An 18,865-nucleotide genomic window follows, 5' to 3' on the forward strand; every position below is an offset into this window, starting at 1 on the left:
ACAACATCAGAATTCCATATTAATGCACCATTGTATTAAAGTCATACATCCATTTATCGTCTGTAACCGCTTATCCAGTGGTGGGTCGAGAGCCAACCGTTAATCACTTGGGCACAAGGCAGGATCACACCCTTGGAGAGGACACCATTTCTTCACAGGGCGATACACACACTCACACACTCACATCTATGGACACTTTTGAGTTGCCAATCCACCTACCGACATGCGTTTCTGCATCGTGGGAAGACACCCAGGATTTTGGGAGCACCTGGAGGAAACCCACATGGACACGAGGAGAATACACCAACTCCTCACAGACAGTCACCTGCTGCGCCACCGGGCTGCTCTTGTATTAAAGTGAGTTTTAATCAATTCTCCCTGAATAGTATCAGGACAGAAAAACTGTGCTATACGTAGCTCGGTTCAGCAAAATCTACTTTCTGCACATTCTCCTTTAGAGTAAGGGAAAGCAGACAAAAAAAAAAAGAAAAATGATTTTGTTTCATTCAGTGGCTACACAACATTAATGTAGTTAAATCTTTGTGCTCATGTTGCCTAGCAACAGTGCTCACTGTTAATGGACTTTATTGTGAGGCGGAGGGATAGTTTATTGTGAAATTTTGCAAATAAATACATCTGTGAATTGAACGTTGATGTACTTTACAATACTGTATATTGACTGTTGTTTTATAAAGCAATATGGCACCTAAGATGTGAAGGAGATGCAAAACCACTAATCATATTAGTGTTTAAGGGGAATGCAAAATGTCCTAGCTAGCATTGTGGGCAATGCTTGGGTATGGGTGGGGGAGGGGCGGTAAGGCTCTCTTCATATTTTTTGTGCAATGTTAATGGTTTGTGTACCCCATTATGCCTTTGAACAGACAGCATGTATCTCTTTTGCATTAAATGAATTTCCAAAAATGTTGAAAACTAATATATCTCTAAACTATTGTAAAATGATCTTTCAGATATTAAGCAAAATAGTCCTAACAATTTTTGGGGAATATCTTTGTGTTATATAGGTTTGGAGCAATAAACTCTTCAGACGTCTGGTTACTACAAGCACCACAGTGACCAATTCTGACTTGGTAAGTTTCTCTGAAGCGGACTTATGTCAAAACCCTGTGAATGGCTTTGTTTACAGCTTAACAATTTAATTATGGAAATAAATCCTTTTTTCAACATAAAGTAAGCAATGAACTATAAGCACCATATTTTTTTGTGAAAAACAACATCATTCTATGCAACTTGTATCTGCTTAAGATCCCTCATGCAGCGCTTGAATTTCAGGAGCAGCGTTTGTGTTGCTGCTCCTGATCTATTGCCAGAAACATTTGGCATTCTGACTCATCCCAATATCTGTCAATGCAAATGGTTTTGAATAGGGGAAACTCATTGACTGCACTCCAGGAGACAAATAAAGAGATGAGTTTGCACATGGGGAGGGAGACAGGTCATTGTTTGTGCAAAGGAACCAATGAAATGGTTCCCCTTGCATCATTTATTCACAGTGTTTACCCATCTGAGCCCTTGGAGAGGTGAGAATGTGTGTGTGCAGAACACAGCATCCATACGTCAAGGCACTGTAGAAGCTTGGCAGCCTTCGGGGTGGAGATGACATAAACACAGTGCTCCAGGACATAACTAATTTTTAAAAGCATTTGCAATCAGCAGTTTTTTAGTAAACAAGTTGTACTCTCTCATTGATTCTGGGTTTTATAAAATAAAATGTATTAAATTGAAAAAGCTGTAATTATATTCTCTTTTGCATATGACTTAGACTTATGAGGCCAGACATGACCTTTAGTGCTGGTTTGCAGTGAAATCCAGTCCTACAAGCGGTTACAGATAATGGATGGATGGATGGATGAGGCTACTCCCCATATAAAACCACTTTAAACTTTAAACTCTAACATATGCTTAATATCTTTAGTGCAGTGAATAATACAAGTGAGGAAGCAAAAATACTATTGATGATAATGGAACTGTTGTCATTTTGTCATTTATATTTTTACCACTCTGTACACAACGACACATATTTTCAGCTAAATGGAAAATGCAGATACTGGTATTATGTATTTATCTAATCCTGGTGTAACACTTTAACATGTAAACATTATATTTTATTTAAATATGTGTAACTTCTTTTTATTAACTATTAAACACATGGTCTCTGGGGAGGTGAAACAACTGTTAACCACCTACTCTGGTGCGCTCACCTTGTCTTGTATGTTCCATTGCATCAGAGAAAAAGAATAGGTGCCTGCTCTTTTTTCCCCTCAGGGACTGTGGCTGCTTCTGGAACGAACGTTGTGCATTTTATAAGTTAGTTGCTGGGCTGGGGCTAACTTCATCCGATTATGACAGCAAAAAACTCACTGTATAAAATTGTGTTTTCAGCTGGTCAAACAGAATATAATATAATATCCATCCATCCATTATCTGTAACCGCTTATCCAATTTAGGGTCGCGGGGGGTCCAGAGCCTACCTGGAATCATTGGGCGCAAGGCGGGAATACACCCTGGAGGGGACGCCAGTCCCTCACAGGGCAACACAGACACATTCACACCTACGGACAGAACTTTTAGGGGAGCTCCCTCCCCTGTAAAACAGGTCTAATTATGACCTTGTCTACATCTATTGCTCTATGACAAGTTTGTTGTTCATTAAACAATGTTGACAAAGGCATCATTGCCCCCTACTTTGAGTTACATGAGGTTCATGAGGTTCTGCACTTGCTTTGAAATGCCATACTGAGTTTTTTCTCACCATAATAAATCTATATTCCCACCCATCTAAATTTAGCTCAAAGTCTGTAATGGGTGTCCCCAGATGTTCTGGTTGCAAGATCCAGTTTGGACATGTGAGAATATATGGCTATGTATGCAACAGACATTAGCTTGCATGCCTCAGTTGACACAGAAAACGTGAATAGCATCAGTGCGCACAGCTTCAATACAATAACAGCTGGGAATTTTCACATTATCATGATAATCCCTGTTTTTTAGCAGCTCATTTTTTTTCAGTCTCATATTGCATGTCTGGTTTTGACTGATCACAGTAAATGAAGTGCTTCGGAGTTGTCCCCTAGGCTTCAGTCAGAGCTTAATCCCATCATTTCCTGAGATTCAGAGAGTCAGCAGATGATTTATGGTGCACATTCAGAAGTTTCAGGAAGTGGACCATTGATAGCGTATTACCCCGACAGCTTTGCGATGAAGAGCATATTTCATCATATAAGGAAAAAAATCAAGTTCAGATAAAACATCTTGATTCAGAATAGCCCCAAGTTCTGGACTTCATTTCCCTCTTCTTTAATCTCCCCTCTTCATCTTGCTCTGTCTTTGACTCTTTCCTTTGTCTGAAGTGAGGGTTTCATCATGTGTGAACAAAGCTTATACTCTCTTCCACCCCATTTCCGCCAGTTTCTTAGGTGGTCTTTGAGCCCGATTTGTGAAGCAAAATGGTTCCCTTTGACCACCAAGCTCTCAAAATGTAGCTTGAAAAGACCTTTGTGGGCCAAGGGCTATTGAGATGGAGCTCTGTGATTAACACGGCACACTCCTGAGTGAATCATCGCTAATCAATGCCTCAAAGTGCCACGAAGAATGAAAAGAGGAGACCGCTGGGTGCCTCCTTCGCACCTTCAGTGCCATGAACTGGGTCTAGTGGCTTGGTTGCCTTGGTGAGTGAATGTGCTCATAAACTCCCAGTACTCTGAATCTGCCGTTGCTACTGCTACTACAATGAGGTCAGACCATTACACTGTGCTAGCAATGTCATTAATGCAAACACTTCCCTTTATTCCTTAGTAAAGCTAGTGTTAAACCCTGCTGGTGTGCGAGTCAATAGACCATATGCTGTATTGCACAAATTCCAGAAAGCTGTTCTCATGTATTTAATTTCCAGGCAAAGCAGTCACTACGGTCAGTGGACATTTTTTGCCGTCATGAAATAAATGATCACATATATGCCAACAAAACTGCACAGACACCTCAGTAATTACAATGTCATTTTTTTCAGTATTTTGTCACTGTCTAAAGAGATCATTTTTTTCCCAAATTTTCAGACAATGTGAAAGACAGCTGCTGTGTTCAAATGATGTAGTACGCTAAAAATAGACACAAGTTGAGATACATGTTTTTCTTTACAGAGTGCCAGTTTGCTGCTTTGGCTTTTTTGAAAATATAAAATTTTTGAAAATATTCTACAAGGATATTTTTTTTCTACACATCTTATTAAATTACAAATTAAAATCTTGGAAGTTGGTTGTGAGAGGTTTTCACAATCCAGGTAATCATCAACCACGTTCCCTGAGAACCAGCAGCTTCTTTGTTTCATTTACACTTCTTGTTTTGTGTCTGTAAATGAAGTGCTGTATGAATGATTCCTGACTGTTGCACTGTTCTGTATTTTGGCAAAACACTGTAATTCTGTCATTCCCCAGAGCTGTTCTATTCCTTTTTTTCACATTAGCAGTAATATTTACTTTCTTTTTGGAACGACATAAAACTCTTCTGTACACTTTAGCGTGTGTCGTTTTTGTAATTAGCATTAGCTAACACGTCAAGTATCGCATTTCCAAGCCCTGGCTTTGAACCAGACTAGCGGTTCATGATTAATTATATCAAGCCGCAAGTATGTTTATAATTGTAGATCATGTTATTCCCCCGCCCCTTAAATAAACCAAGCTGACCTCAGGCCTGTCTCTCTGTGGAAGCCTGAGCCTGGCGGCCTGATCTGAAGAGGGAGGAAATAAATAAATGTATAAACTCTGAAACTCTCTTTGGCTATGACAAGAGAGAGTGCTACCTCGCCACCTGCAACGTCTGGCACCTCGTGCTCCTTTGCCAATTAAAGAGAGAGAAAGGAGGGCTAGCCCCTGGGCCTGGTTTGCATAATATCATGTGCTTAAAAACACGGCCATCTGTTTCCCAAGCGTTCTCCCTCATGACTGTTACTTTAATATGTTAATGTTTGAAAGCCACATGTGAACCCCGGTGCTGTCCCTGATGAGAGGAAAAGGACAAACAGCGGACTTTTAGTTTATAAAGCTAAATCTTAGGCATGCACAGAAAGAGACACATAGAGATATGGTAGAGATATTTAATATTGCAGCGACCATTGATTAGGTTCCTGTTCAGGTGCGAATATGTAAACACAGAGAAGACAAAGAGGGAGGCTTCTGCTGCAGCTGTCAGGTGGAAAAATGAAACTGAGGAAATGCTCTTGAAATGTTAACACATTACCTCAAGTTCTCTTTGCAGGACAGACAGTCTATTCTCTCCTCTTCAAACACATAGGAACGGGTCCAGAGTTTTCCACAACCGCCAGCAGTACACACAGCGCTTCTATAACCATGATTGACAGTTACTTGACCCACCTCCCAGAGAAACTCCAAAGTCACGCAATGACGTGAACGAAGAATGGTCTGTGTCAATCGTGTAGTGTTGCCAGTCTCCCGACCAGGACACGGCACAAATTTAAACCCTTAGTCTGACCTAGTAAACATTGTGAAAGACAAAAATATCATGTAGTCTGATCCAGGCCTTAGTGAGCCCTTCTGAACATTTCATTTCATAGGATTCATACAGTGTGTACACAATATAGTTTGTACCTCATTGAATGAGTACAAAACACAGTTCACTGTTTGTTGATGTAAACATTAATTTCGGACACCTAGGCAGAGCAAAAAAAAATCAGCTTTAAACTCGCACCTAACACTAACTGTATAAGCCCAACTGAAATATTTTAGAAGAAGCAGGGTATTCTTTTCACATTCTTCTATGTAACATTCTCTAGCAACAGTTTACAGCACTCTGGCATGGATTTAGCAAAACAGAGCAATTAGTGGATGGAAACTGGCCTAGTGATAATAGAATAAGTATGAATCATAATGAATCATAGAGCAGAGATATTATGCTCCTTATAGTATGTAATAGTTTTTGAGGATCTTGTTGCTAATCTCTTTATCATTTCCATTACTCCTGGGGGAGATACAAATGGGATATAGGAGACAAGCACCAAAGCTCTGAATTCATCGCAAGCAAGGTATTAGTTGTGACATTAATTTGTTTACTTCCTTTAAATTATTTGGAAGTTGTTTTAACATGGGACCACATTGGCACAGCAAGAAGTGTCTCTGTCACACAGCTCCAGGGACCTGGAAGTTGTGCGTTCAAGTCCTGCTCCAGGAGACTTGCTGTGAGGAGTTTAGTGTGTTCTCTCCATGTCCGCGTGGGTTTCCTCTGTGTGCTCCTGTTTCCTCCCAAGGCCCAAAAATACATGTTGGTGTGTGTGTCAATAGTGCTGGGCGGTATGAGCAAAATTCTACATCACAGTATTTTTCAACATTACATTGGTTTCACTGTATTTGACAGGTTTTTCCATGCATGGCATGTTTTCTGCAGAAATTCTTCTTGCAATCAATGCACTTGATTGTTAAGAGTGCCCTACTCCACTGTCATGAGAATTGTATGTTGTACAAAAAAGCCCAAAACATTTACACATTAGTATTACATGTAATGCAGGTTTGCATGGCCCCACAGTCATAATCGGTTTTCAGAGGGTGGCACTAAATAAGTGAATGAATCATATGGCATAACAGTTGCAGTGGAAGTGTAGAACCTTTTTTTAAGGCATCTTCAGAATTGTAGGCTAATTTTCACAACTTATGTACAGCTACACTCTCTTAATATTATAAATCTCTAACCAGTTTTTTATTATTATAATTTTTTTTTACAAAATTTTACCTTCATTAATTTACAACATATTAAAACAATAAGAGGTATTTAGATATAAAGTAGCCAGGGCTGCTTGTCAATGGTCAATGGTTGTATTGCACTATAACAATATTTAAACAAATATTTAATAAAAATATTCATAAATAGTAACAATGTGCAATTCCCCGAAGAAAATACTATTGATACTTTACTACAACTGCATTTGCAGTAAGTGTTTGTTTGGTCCACGTCCGAACTTTTACACCTGAAGTACCTCCAGACAACTTTTCAGCAAACTTTTCTTCTACTTCAATGTCTGGTACAAATTCTGGTTCAGAATGTCCTCTGTTCATTTTCACCACACTCAGTTATTCCTCTAATACTTGCGCTCCATTCCATGTGTGTTTAGCGGTGCAACAATAAAAACGCCCCCTGTGACACAATTTACCGGTGTGGCTGGTATATAAAAAAAAGTCATATCATAACAAAAATAAAAACCGGTTTTCAGTGCGAACAGGTATACCGCCCAGCATGATGTGTCACCCTGTGAAGGACTGGCGCCCCCTCCAGGGTGTGTTCCAGCCTTCCACCCAATGATTTCAGTTAGGCACTGGACCCACCACAAGCCTGAACTGGATAAGCGGTTACAGACAATGAATGAATGAATGTTTTTGATTTACACATTGCAGCACATTTACACTCATTCTTGTCTATAGTGACTAATAAAACTCTTGTATCTTAGTAAATAGCTTGTACAAAGAGCTCTTATACTTCATGGAACAAAACCTACATCCATTTCCACATACCACTGATGGAAAACAGACATGGTTTTACAGTTATTCACTCTTTTACTAGGCAAAAGTTTGAGTTTGAGAAAGGCAGACAGTGTCTTGCTGGTATAATTATGCTATTTTAAGCATCTGTATTTTTATCAGTATCTGTACCTGACAGAGAGCAGTATCCGGCTTCCACTGATGAGCTGTTAGCCCCACTGCACTAAAGTTCCTCTCACGCTCTCTTTGAGTAAGCTTAACAAGCAAGATCAACTGTGACCTTTCTATCAACCAAGCGCACCTCTCTCATCATCTGGGGTGTTATTACAACCGATATATTCTTCATCACTTTTATTCAGGGCACTCATCAAACTCTGGAGCTAGTCTGAACTCAACTCTTCACTCTAGAGAAAGAAAGAAAATGTTTCAGAGTGCATGGTATTTACGTAAGCATATTCAGTCAAATGTAAATGATCTCTACTAAATAATAATACACTTATTAGAAAAAAAAGACATTTTAAGCACTATGTTGTCAATAAAAATCTGCCTGAAATTTGATGTTTTTTGGGGATCAGGTTGGGTAGCAACCTCTAAAAAATGAAAAAGAGAAATGAGATACATCATTTGTGCACTAAAAGACATCTTAATAAGAGCAAGATTAGTTTTCAGTGAAGTGCTTTTTGAAGTGATAATCAGTCATTTTTTGATGACATTGTAGGAATAGTGTAAGTTTGTTACTGGAAGTAAATTTAATGAAAAGTTGGATAACCCAAAATTTGCACTGTAGTTAAGTTCAATGAAATTAATACAAGGCATATTTCTTTGCATATTTCTTAATATTGATTCATGAGAAAATCACATCCAGTAAGTCAGTAAACACAGTATTGCTATTGTCTGCGTTTTTGTCATTTTGCTGTTGTGAAAGTGGTCTCCACGTGGTATAAAAGGTCTTAAAAAGCTTTAAATGAAATTTTCCCGTACCTGAAGATATCTTGTTTATTATGCCACAAAAAAGGAAATTCACCTCAATTCAGAGGACCTCAGAAGAAGAGATGTTGATGCTAATCAGGCTGTAAAACACTTCTTTCCAGCATAAAAACTTCATCCCATCTGTGAAAAATGGTGGTTGTAGTGTAATGGTCTGGACAGCTTGCCATTATTGAAGTAACAACGAATTCTGAATTATGCCAGTTAATTTTAAAGGAAAATTTCAGGACATCTGTCCATAAGCTGAATTTCAAGGGAACAAGGCAGTGCAGCAAGACAACAACCCTAAGCACGTAAGTCAATCTACCAGACAATGATAAAAGAAGAATAAACTTAATTATTTAGGAATGGCTGAGTCCAAGTCCTGATCTTAATCTAATAGAAATGTTGTGGAAAGTTTTCAAGCAAGCAGTTCATGGGAGGAAACACACCAGCATAGCAGAGCTGAAGATGCTTTGTACAGAGGAATGGGCTAAAATTCCTCCAAGCTGTTGTGCAGGACACATGATGCTATTCTCCTCAATATATATATATATAATATATATATATATATATATATATATATATATATATATATATAGTCCTTATCTACTTTTAGGACTTGTGAGTAAATTTGATAAAGCTTTAAGTAAAGTATATTCAGAAATATAGAACATTTCTAAGCACTCAAAATCTTTAAAACATTTGGTGTATCAGAAGCGGCAGGTCTATTTTAGCTTTATTGAGTGGTCATCAGGTTTTTAAGGTGATTTGGGCATCTGCAGGAAGTAAAGTGAAGTAAAGGCAGCAGTGGCAGGTTGGCTTGCATAGGAAGACCAACCAAGGGTGAATGAAAGTAGTCTAGACTTGAGATGACAATAGAATGAACAAGTACCTGTAAGGGATCCCTGAGCAGAGAGGTGTAGCTTCAGATGTTTTTAGTTGTAGAGGACAAACCATCTTGGCCATTCATAAAAAAAAAAAAAAGTGAAACAAATGTTTTTTTTTCAAAAAGCAAAAGTGGTTTGTCTGTGGCATCCCTCCAAAGAACCCATTTTGGCATCATTGTTCTTAAGCCTGTGCCCCCTTTTTAATCTTGTGAAGCTTTTATGAAGAATTGCAATTTGCTTTTTGGATCATCAGTCTCTCAGGTTTTTTCTAACGATACGTCTCTTTGGCTAACGGACAATCTGGCGAGTCTCTTCTTCTCCAGGATGAGATCAGTTTAGTGCTGCCCAGATCTCGCACACATGCTTCCAGGCAAAGTGTTTGTTTTCCCTGGCTTAAACAGAGACGCACATTCACACTCTCGCAGAGTTCATGCTCTGCCGTACCCAAGTTTGGCACAAGTGCTGCAGCCGGCAGGCAGGCAGACTTAGAACAGATGATAGATTAAAGAGCAAATGAGAAATTAAACAAACCCTCGGGGTCTGAGGATTTCCAGAGGTGCTCGCCCCAGGACTGTGTGCTATGGGGGGAGACTCTGGCCTATTGCGGGCCCATCCCCAGCTGACCGCAGGGCCAAGTGTTTGCCCAGAGCAGAGGCAGACCAGATGTTAGCCATGTGGAACATGTTAGGGAACCACTGCTGATTTCTATAGATACATATACACACTCACACTGCGAAAACCTTCCATCTCCAGTGATGGATCTGGTTTTTTTTTTCTTTTTTTTCACCCTCCCTCTATCATTTGACATTGCAATATCCTTGGCTCTGGTTTCTGTTACCCCGTTTTGCGGTCTCGTTTGGGTTTCATCTTCACTTGCTGCAACAGATGTCTATTTTAGAGATCAAGTAAACACATGAGTTTATCTTGAAAGTCTTGGTATGCACGCTCTACCTCCAAGCTGTCATTATGACCAACCAAGGCTTGCTGGCTGATTAAAGATGTGCTTCTAATTGCCAGCAGAACTTAAGGGTTCGCTCCTGTGGTTTTCATCAGGGGTGTCAGGGGGAAACTACCTCCATTTCAGGAAATCAGATGCTTGTCTGCTACTCCTCAACCGCAGTGCTTGCTTTGAGATTTTGGACTATCCTTTGTCATCACAACAAAGACCCCACCCTAAGCTACTCATACAAGAAGGAGCACGTAATGGATACAGCGGTAATCACTGGGATTTGACTCTGCTGCCGCCATGTGCAGGTTTTCAAAGAGATATTTCTCATTCCTTTGAGTGTCGGCTTAGCGTCTGATGACAGCAGGAGCAAATAATTGTTTTTGCGTGAGCTGCTCTTTTAAAAACCATGCACACGTGCAAAGACCATTCATTGGGACTTAAGAATACTACCTTTCTATTCTGTGTAATACTACCTTTCTATTCTGTGTGGTGGGCTACAGTCATTTCTCTCTATTGATGAAAATGTGATTTATGCATTTGTTCCCTCTGGCACCGTACTGAGTTCTAATACAAGACACCGTGTGTGGTGCCGTGCAGCCGGGAGGTGTGCTAAACACATTAAAAGCTTCCCAGTGCCTGAAGAGTGATTGCGGTCGGACCCGTCAGTGCCACTGCCAGGCCTCGTTAAGACCTTCCCGATACGCTCCCCCACCCCACCTTCGCCGCCTATTTTCCATTATTAGGCTGCATAAAAACGCCAGCGTGCTTTGGAAAGACAGCTCTGGCAGTGCTAGGTCTCAGTCAGCTCATGAGCCAGCGCCTCCCACAATTAAGGGCAGGGTGATTTATGAACAGCTCTGGCTTAAGAGTGAGATTCAAGGCCCCAGCCAAAACATGGAAACGTAATATGATCGCAATTTCATTCCAAGATATGTTCTTTGTGAATGAGGAGAGCTGATACAATGGCTAAGGCTGGTGTCCTCAGGCCAGGAAGGGTGTGTTATGATGTGTTCCAAAGCTGCATGGATTACTGTAATTGCTGCAGAACGTGTCTGGACGGATTGTGCGCCACACTTGCTCCCTCCAGTATCTCTGTGCACAGCTCTCAGAGTTTTGTATCAAGCCCTGAGCTTTCTCACTTGATTAGAGTCCATTTATGAACAGGTTTGACCTTATCCATCCTTTTTAAGAGTCTAGGATATGGGTAACACTTAAGCGTAATAGGACAGAGACATAAAAGAGACATTGGCTTTTATTTGAAGATCGTTTATGGCATGAGTGAGTAAAACAGTAAAAGCAGGACATTTGAACAACTTTTAAAATGCTTTTTAAATGGATTATCTTTCGATGTTATTCACTCAGTTGAGGAAATGATAAAATATACTCATGGTCTGCCGCTCGCAAATAATTAAGACTAACATCAAGGACATCTCTGATAGGGGGCTTTTAGCCGCATTAACAGGGACGAATGTTTGACTGGAGTATGGGGTTGATGTGTCTGCTTTCAACCCACTTTGATCCAATTATCTAAATGCTTTGTTTTGCCTTGCAGGAACAGAAGGGACAAAAGCAAGATTGCATAGTAAAATAGTAGGAGTCTGCATCTGTCCTCAGTGAGCTCAATAAAAATAGGGGAGGCCATTAGCAGTAAAGTTAAATGTGGAGCGCTTTGTGTCAACTTTATCAGCCGCTCCCTCGTTCTCTGTTGTTTTAAAAAAAAGAAAAAAGCAATTCAATTATTTTTTGGGAACACTGGGGATAAGGTGCAGAGAAGGAAGTTAAATTTTTGTAAGGTCGTAGATGAGCTACACACTCCTCAAGTTTCACATAGTCTCAGTTTCCAGACAGAATATAAATCTGTGTTTTCTGGCAGAAAGAAAATCCCCAAAATTGGCCTAAGGCTTCCGTTTGGAGGGAGAAATCCAACCACTTCCTACTGCCTCTGTCTGAAGGAATCATCAGGTTGTATTTCTTATTTCAAATTTTGAGACAATGCGCAAAATATGATCCAATTTTGGTCGGTGTGGATTGTACAAAAATTACATTCTTATGGTTCGCATTGCGGATGTGGAAAGTACATTACAGGGCCAAAATTTGTCAACAGCTGGACACCTAACATGTCTTTGGACTGAAGGCCAGTTTAAGCTTCTATTTCAAACCTAAATTGTAAGTAACTCAAAGGTCTCACATTGACGTGAACCTCACACTGTGACATGACATGCACCTTTCCAGAAATTGAACTTTGCATTGCATTGACGCAGACCGCAATGGATGTGACTGGTCCACAGTCGGATGGATATGAATCAAGTTGAAACTAGGAGGTCAAGAAATGTGAACTCCTCTACATTACAGAAACTGCAAACAGCAGCAAATTCATTGTGAAATATTTCCTTAGACATTGGTTTGGAGGTCATGGAACAAAAAGAAAAAAAAGAAGCAGGAACACGTAAAAAAATAGGGCCTGTGTTAGTTGCTTCCCTGGCACCACATGTAAACTATGTTCCAAATAGCACCCCACTCTCTAAATGGTGTAGTTTACAAATTGATAAAACTATACTATACATCACTACATGTATACTACAAAGAGCTGAGGAAGATATTTATCCCAACAGCATAGTGCACTTGCTCAGGCTCCAGCGTAGGCTCTGTGTTGAGTCAGTTTAGAAGCATAAAAGAGGCTTTTTACTAGCGGTTAGAATATTGACGTATAGATTTGATGGCATTCAGCCTCAAACATTAGTGATGTAATCTCTGGAACAAATTTGATGGTGCTCTATCTTAAACAAACACCCCCCCCCCATTGTTATTTCACTGCACAACACCCTGTGTTGCTGTTGCTTATGTATGGCCCCAATTTATTGCTTATTTCTTATGTCTGTTGTGGCTCTAGAAACAAGTTTCCTCAGTTTGTAGAATCTGCTCAAATTAAATAAAGCGCCACTGATCAAACTGGCCAAATTTATTCCAACCTCTCCCAAACAGTAAACAACAGAAAAAAAACAGAGCAGATAAGTATTCTATTAAACTTCACATTATTTACTTTCCCCTCTTCCCAGAAGTGAAGCCATCTTCCAAGAAAGTGTGATGTTATCTCTCCCTCCCTCTCTTTTCTAAATGGAGATCTCGCTCAATCATCGGCAGCGCTGGCTGCACGGCCTCTTATCTGTTCTGCATTTTCTCTTATGAAAGCACAGCACAGGAGATGTCCTGAGCTCAGTTTCTTGGCCAGAATTTCCATACGCGTGTGTGTATATATATATATATATATATATGTGTGTGTGTGTGTGTGTGTGTGCATGTGTGTGTTTTTCTTCTGGCAGGCAATGTATAATTCATGAGAAAACATACTGGCCACATTCTGTCCTGAAGTAATGAGTAATCCTATGGTAAAAGTGGTCAGTTCATGGTCAGACGGTTTTGCCCCTTGCTCTTCTAAACTAGAAAAGCCTTTCACAGAGTTTGCCTCAGGTTAATAATTATGCATTGCACACACGCTGTTATCATGGCCACCATTAGCTGCCACGAAAACACCTCTCAGAAGCCTATCATACGGGTGTGCATTATAATATTCAGGGTAAGGCCCTGCATTATTAATGCAGCCTTGTAATTTGGGTTTTGGAGCAATTGTTTGATCCTCAAATGTGTCACCCGAGGATTCTCTTAATCTGACAAGGCTTTGAGAAAGAGAGAGAGGGCTAGAGAGAGATTGGAGAGAGGCACTGAAGGTAGTGTTGCCTGAAACTGGCAGGACGGGAGTGATGCGGCGACGATAATGAGGGCGGCGTTCAGAAGAGAGCGGATGAATAAATAATCACTCGCCAGTCTGTGAGGATTAGTTCAAAGGCCGTCACTAACTTAAGAGCTCGTGTAGGCCTTTTTCCAAACCAGAAACACCATAATTTATTCAGCTCCTCAGCACTGTTCTCCTGGCCTGTATGGAGCACTGCAGTTAGAGTACTGCAGCAGAGGGAGAAAAAGTTTTGACAAAGGATAAATTACACCCCAGCCTTTTCCCGACACTTCGAATCAGCATTGCAATTAAAAGGAGTGAGGGGTTTTATGGCTGATTGGGAAATGTATCAGGCCTCGGGAGTCAGTTTTGTGTTTCTGCCAGTGAGATGCCAGTGCTGCAGTGATCATTTAGACCCTGAACTATGTGTACAACACTAAACATTAGTGTAATTGCATTGCTGTGCCATATATACGCCTCAGAAACAAATCATCTAAAATGCAAGTGCTTGTCAGAGTGTGAAAATGTATCACTACAGAGTCATAACTTGTCAGAATCTAGCAGGACAAGCCTACAGTCACACATTTCCATCATACTGACATTGAAATGCTTGAAATGGCTTTTCAGATGATGGGTTAGTTTGTTTGTTTGATGGAAGGCCTTTCAAGCTTTTATCAGTAAGGTTTTCAAATCTGTGTCTAGGCTTTACATTCACTTTTCAAAGTCAGTAAAAAAACAAAACAAAAAAACAAAAACGTAGCAGCTGCGTACTCAGACAAAAACTGTCACTGTGGTGGTACCCTCAAGGTTACATATCCTGTACTTTTAGTTTGGAATATAATTGTACCATATTCTATATTGTACATTTTTACATTGTGTTGATTTCATACAGTTAGTTTCCAGGACTTGTATTTTGTTAATGAATGATTACAAATATCAACTTCTCTTTCTGGAGAAAAGATAACAATGCTATGTTTAAAAGGGAATTCCAGGAAAATGGTTGATGATTTGATGTAAGCCAAATCATTTAAACTGGTTTGGTGTGAATTGGTTCATTTACTCAGTGGTGGTGATAGGAAATGAGAGTCTATTAACATATAATAACAATAAATGTACATACAATGAAACTACACTCAACCCACAACTAAATTCAGTATGTTCATATACAACGGTGCATTTCACATTGTTCTTAATGATTTTGATTACTTTACATATGTTTAAATAAAAATGCTGAGTTACTGAGACCATCCATATGTGACAAAAATGTTTTATTTAAGCTGATCCTGACACACTGCAGAATGTATGTGTATATGTTTTATTGTGGTTTGAGGTGCCACTAAATTTTGTAAACTGCTGTAAGTAGGACAACAGTGTGATGTTTTGATTATTTCGATTTATTTATTTATTTTTATATATTTATTTAATTTGTAATATGAAAGTTTCCAGCTGACTTCCAATCTTCTTGGGACACTCATCAGTTACCTGTGAGTATTGCTTTTCTGGCAATTTAACTGCTGTAATATATGGGGCATAGTGTGACATATTGCTTCTCTGCACAGCCTGTGTTATATTTTAGCCCCAGTTCATTACCAGGGTTTTTTTTTGTGAGTACGTGTGTGTGTGCTTGCGTGTGTGTGTGTGTGTATATATATATATATATATATACACACACACACACTCTCTCATCCTTCCAGATGGTCTGCACCTCTGAGTGGAACAGCATTAACTGATTTTCACCAGAGTTCTCTGTCAGCGTCAATACCATTACCAGACCTTCCAGGGGGTGTTGCAAAGTAATTTGTTTTAAATGAGTGTGTGGTGGAGCGAAGGCCTGGGCAGAGGCCTCTTTTGCCAAATATGTTTGGACCACCTCCATTCGTCTTCGCATTAGAATCAGCATCCCGCTCAACCCATGCAGCTGGATCAGAAACAGGCAACCCCACCCCGCGCACACACACACATACAAACACACACACACACACATTTCTCGCTCCACTGGTCAGGCTCCCCTCCCAGTCATGCTGAAACCCTCTGTGAAACGGGGTGAGCATGTTTTGGGTGTGTGCACACCTGCGTTAGAAGCACATATTCCTCTTATCGCTGAGAGTTTTTTGTAGCAGCCGAGTATAGGAGTGATGCCAGCGCTCTGAAGGTGATTAGTGGCTATGTGTGGGAACAGGATGTGTGAGTGAGAGGAGGAAAGAATGAAGAGAATGGAACCCTAGATTCTGCCTGCAGATTTTACTCCTTTGATGAATAGGGAAAATTCCAGCAAAGGGGAAAAAAAAATATTACACAATGTTGTGCCGGGGCCCTATTCACATTTCCACAAATGGAAATCCAACACAGCGAACTGCAAAGACTGTGACATTCCTGCCTGTCATCCATGGCCCATTATGAAAGGATCCTGATGATGTTTTCAAACTGCAATTGTCCTATGTCCACAAAAGGCTTTCCTAAGAACTTTATAAGGAGAGGGGGAGTCTCAAATGAGGATTCGGTCTCAGGCTACTCAGAGAATGTAGAGGGCTTTTCCATGGTTAATCACGTCTCTGCTAGTAATGAGCAAAACTTGATCTGATGTTGGGAGATAAGCTGCACATGCACTCTCCCACTGTAACTGTAATCCCAGACCCCTGTCACCAGTCTCTGAAATTTGATTAATGCTGGAAGCTGAAAAGTTTGGTCTAAATTTGATTTTATTAATCTAAAGATCTAAAAGACCATTGTCAGGATTCATATAATGTATAAGCTTTTGTGAATGTACACATGAATTTCTGATGCCTATCCAGTGTGAACAATCCACTCTAAAGGGAGCATATTATGAAAATAAAATCATTTTTTGAGTGCATTAACACTTTAATCTGTGGCTCATGAGCTCCTACCAACACACATCTCATAAAACAACTCAATCAGTTTGTTGTGATCTACCTGTAGCCCTATTTATATGGGATTAGTTTTACCAGTGGAAGTTGGGTTATGTCATTATTACTGGAGTTTTAGTTTCGTTGGAACAGATCATGTCAGTCTTTTTTTTTTTCAGAGTTCGAATTGAGGAAAGATTCCCGAGCTTTTTGCCTAATGTAAAACCAACAGTAAAGTAACCCTAGTTTACATAAATCTGGTGTGAATTGACATGTGCGTGAATGATCAGTCATATTCCACGATGAGTTTTTGTGTATCTTACTCATAAAATAATTATAATAGCAGTAATAATAGTTGTGTGAAGGATTACATGTGAGTGAAGTTTTTTTCAGCATTTTTGCAGATTATTATGAAGGACTAGAAGTTCGATAAGGGTTCTATTTTTGCTTGGTGTTGCTGAACAGTAGTAACAGTCTTAAAAACACCTGTAAATTGAGTAGCCACTCTTATTTCTGTTATTGACACCAAGATTTCTTATCCATTGCGAAGCCATCATAAGCATTGGCTATGATGTCCTGTGTTAAAATGACATTACCCCCGCCCCCCCCCAACCCATACACAGCTAATCCTGTCCAAATAGGGCTTAAGTTTAAAAACATAAGAAATCGGAGTCATTTTCTTTGGCATCTCGCATGGAATGAACAAACACTTTAGTATTGTTTGGCCTCCTTTTCTAAGTCTCTCCAGTCTCCAGAGTTTAAACTGAGCACAGCAATCACAACCACTGTGGAGAAATGTGTAATAATTAAATATGATAAGAATTAAGGGGAAAAAATAATAAAAACCTGAGTTGCCCCTCCTTCTGCCTCACTTCTGTGTTTTAAGTAAACTGACGTAAACTTTAAAATTAAACTGAGGCTTTTAAAGTAACCTGAGGCTCATTCTTAACAGGTGTTGAAACCGGTCATTCTGAAATGGACTGTTTAGCAAGTGTAAGAATATTGCTGTATTGCTAAGTTGGATCCTTGTGGTAATTTCAGTACATCGTGATACAACCCCAATCCCAATGTAGTTGGTACATTGTGTAAAACATAAATAAAAACAGAATATGATTTGCAAATCCTTTTTAAACTATTTTGAAATGAATACACTACAAAGACAAGATATTTAATGTTCAAACAGATGAACCTTATAGCTTTTTTGCAAATATTCACTTATTTTGAATTTGAGGCCTGCAACAGTTTCCAAAAAAGTTGGGACAGGGGCATGTTTACCACAGTGTTACATCACCTTTCCTTGTAACAACTCTCAGTAAGCGTTTGGGAACTGGGGACACTAATTGTTGAAGCTTTGTAATTGGAATTCTTTCCCATTCTTGCATGATGTACAACTTCAGTTGCTCAACAATCTGGGGTCTCTGTTGTCATATTTTGCGGTTTTATAATGCACCACACATTTTCAATGGGAGACAAGTCTCTACTACAAGCAGGCCAGTCTAGAACCTGCACTCTTTTACTATGAAGCCACACTGTTGTAATATGTGAAGAATGTGGCTTTGCATTGTCTTACTGAAATAATGTCTTACTCGTATAATAATACGAGACGTTGCTCGGGTGGCAGCATATGTTGCTCCAAAACCTGTATGAACATTTCAGCATTAATGATGCCTTCACAGATGTACAAGTTACCCATGTCATGGGCACTAAGACATCCCCATACCATCAGAGATGCTGGCTTTTGAACTTTCCGCTGATAACAACCTGGACAGTCCTTTCCTCTATGGCCCGGAGGACACGCCGTCCATGATTTCCCAAAACAATTTGAAATGTGGACTTGTCGGACCACTGGATACTTTTCCTGTTTATGTCAGATGAGCTTAGAGCTTAGAGAAGCCAGCTGCGCTTCTGGGTGTCACTGATATATGGCTTTCACTTTTCATGGTAGAGTTTTAACTTGCACTTGTAGC

At 39.8% G+C, this 18,865-nt stretch overlaps 1 long non-coding RNA gene across 1 annotated transcript in view; it reads left to right on the forward strand.

The window, feature by feature from the left end:
- The window catches only part of LOC136708012 (uncharacterized), a 91,443-nt gene that overhangs the window by 13,947 nt on the left and 58,631 nt on the right, over nt 1-18,865 (forward strand). Inside the window, exon 3 of the long non-coding RNA XR_010804309.1 lies at nt 1,026-1,091. This is a non-coding gene — a long non-coding RNA (uncharacterized lncRNA). The remainder of the gene's footprint in view (nt 1-1,025; nt 1,092-18,865) is intronic.

This window comes from Hoplias malabaricus, chromosome 10, assembly GCF_029633855.1.
Source record: "Hoplias malabaricus isolate fHopMal1 chromosome 10, fHopMal1.hap1, whole genome shotgun sequence".
Taxonomy (NCBI): domain Eukaryota; kingdom Metazoa; phylum Chordata; class Actinopteri; order Characiformes; family Erythrinidae; genus Hoplias; species Hoplias malabaricus.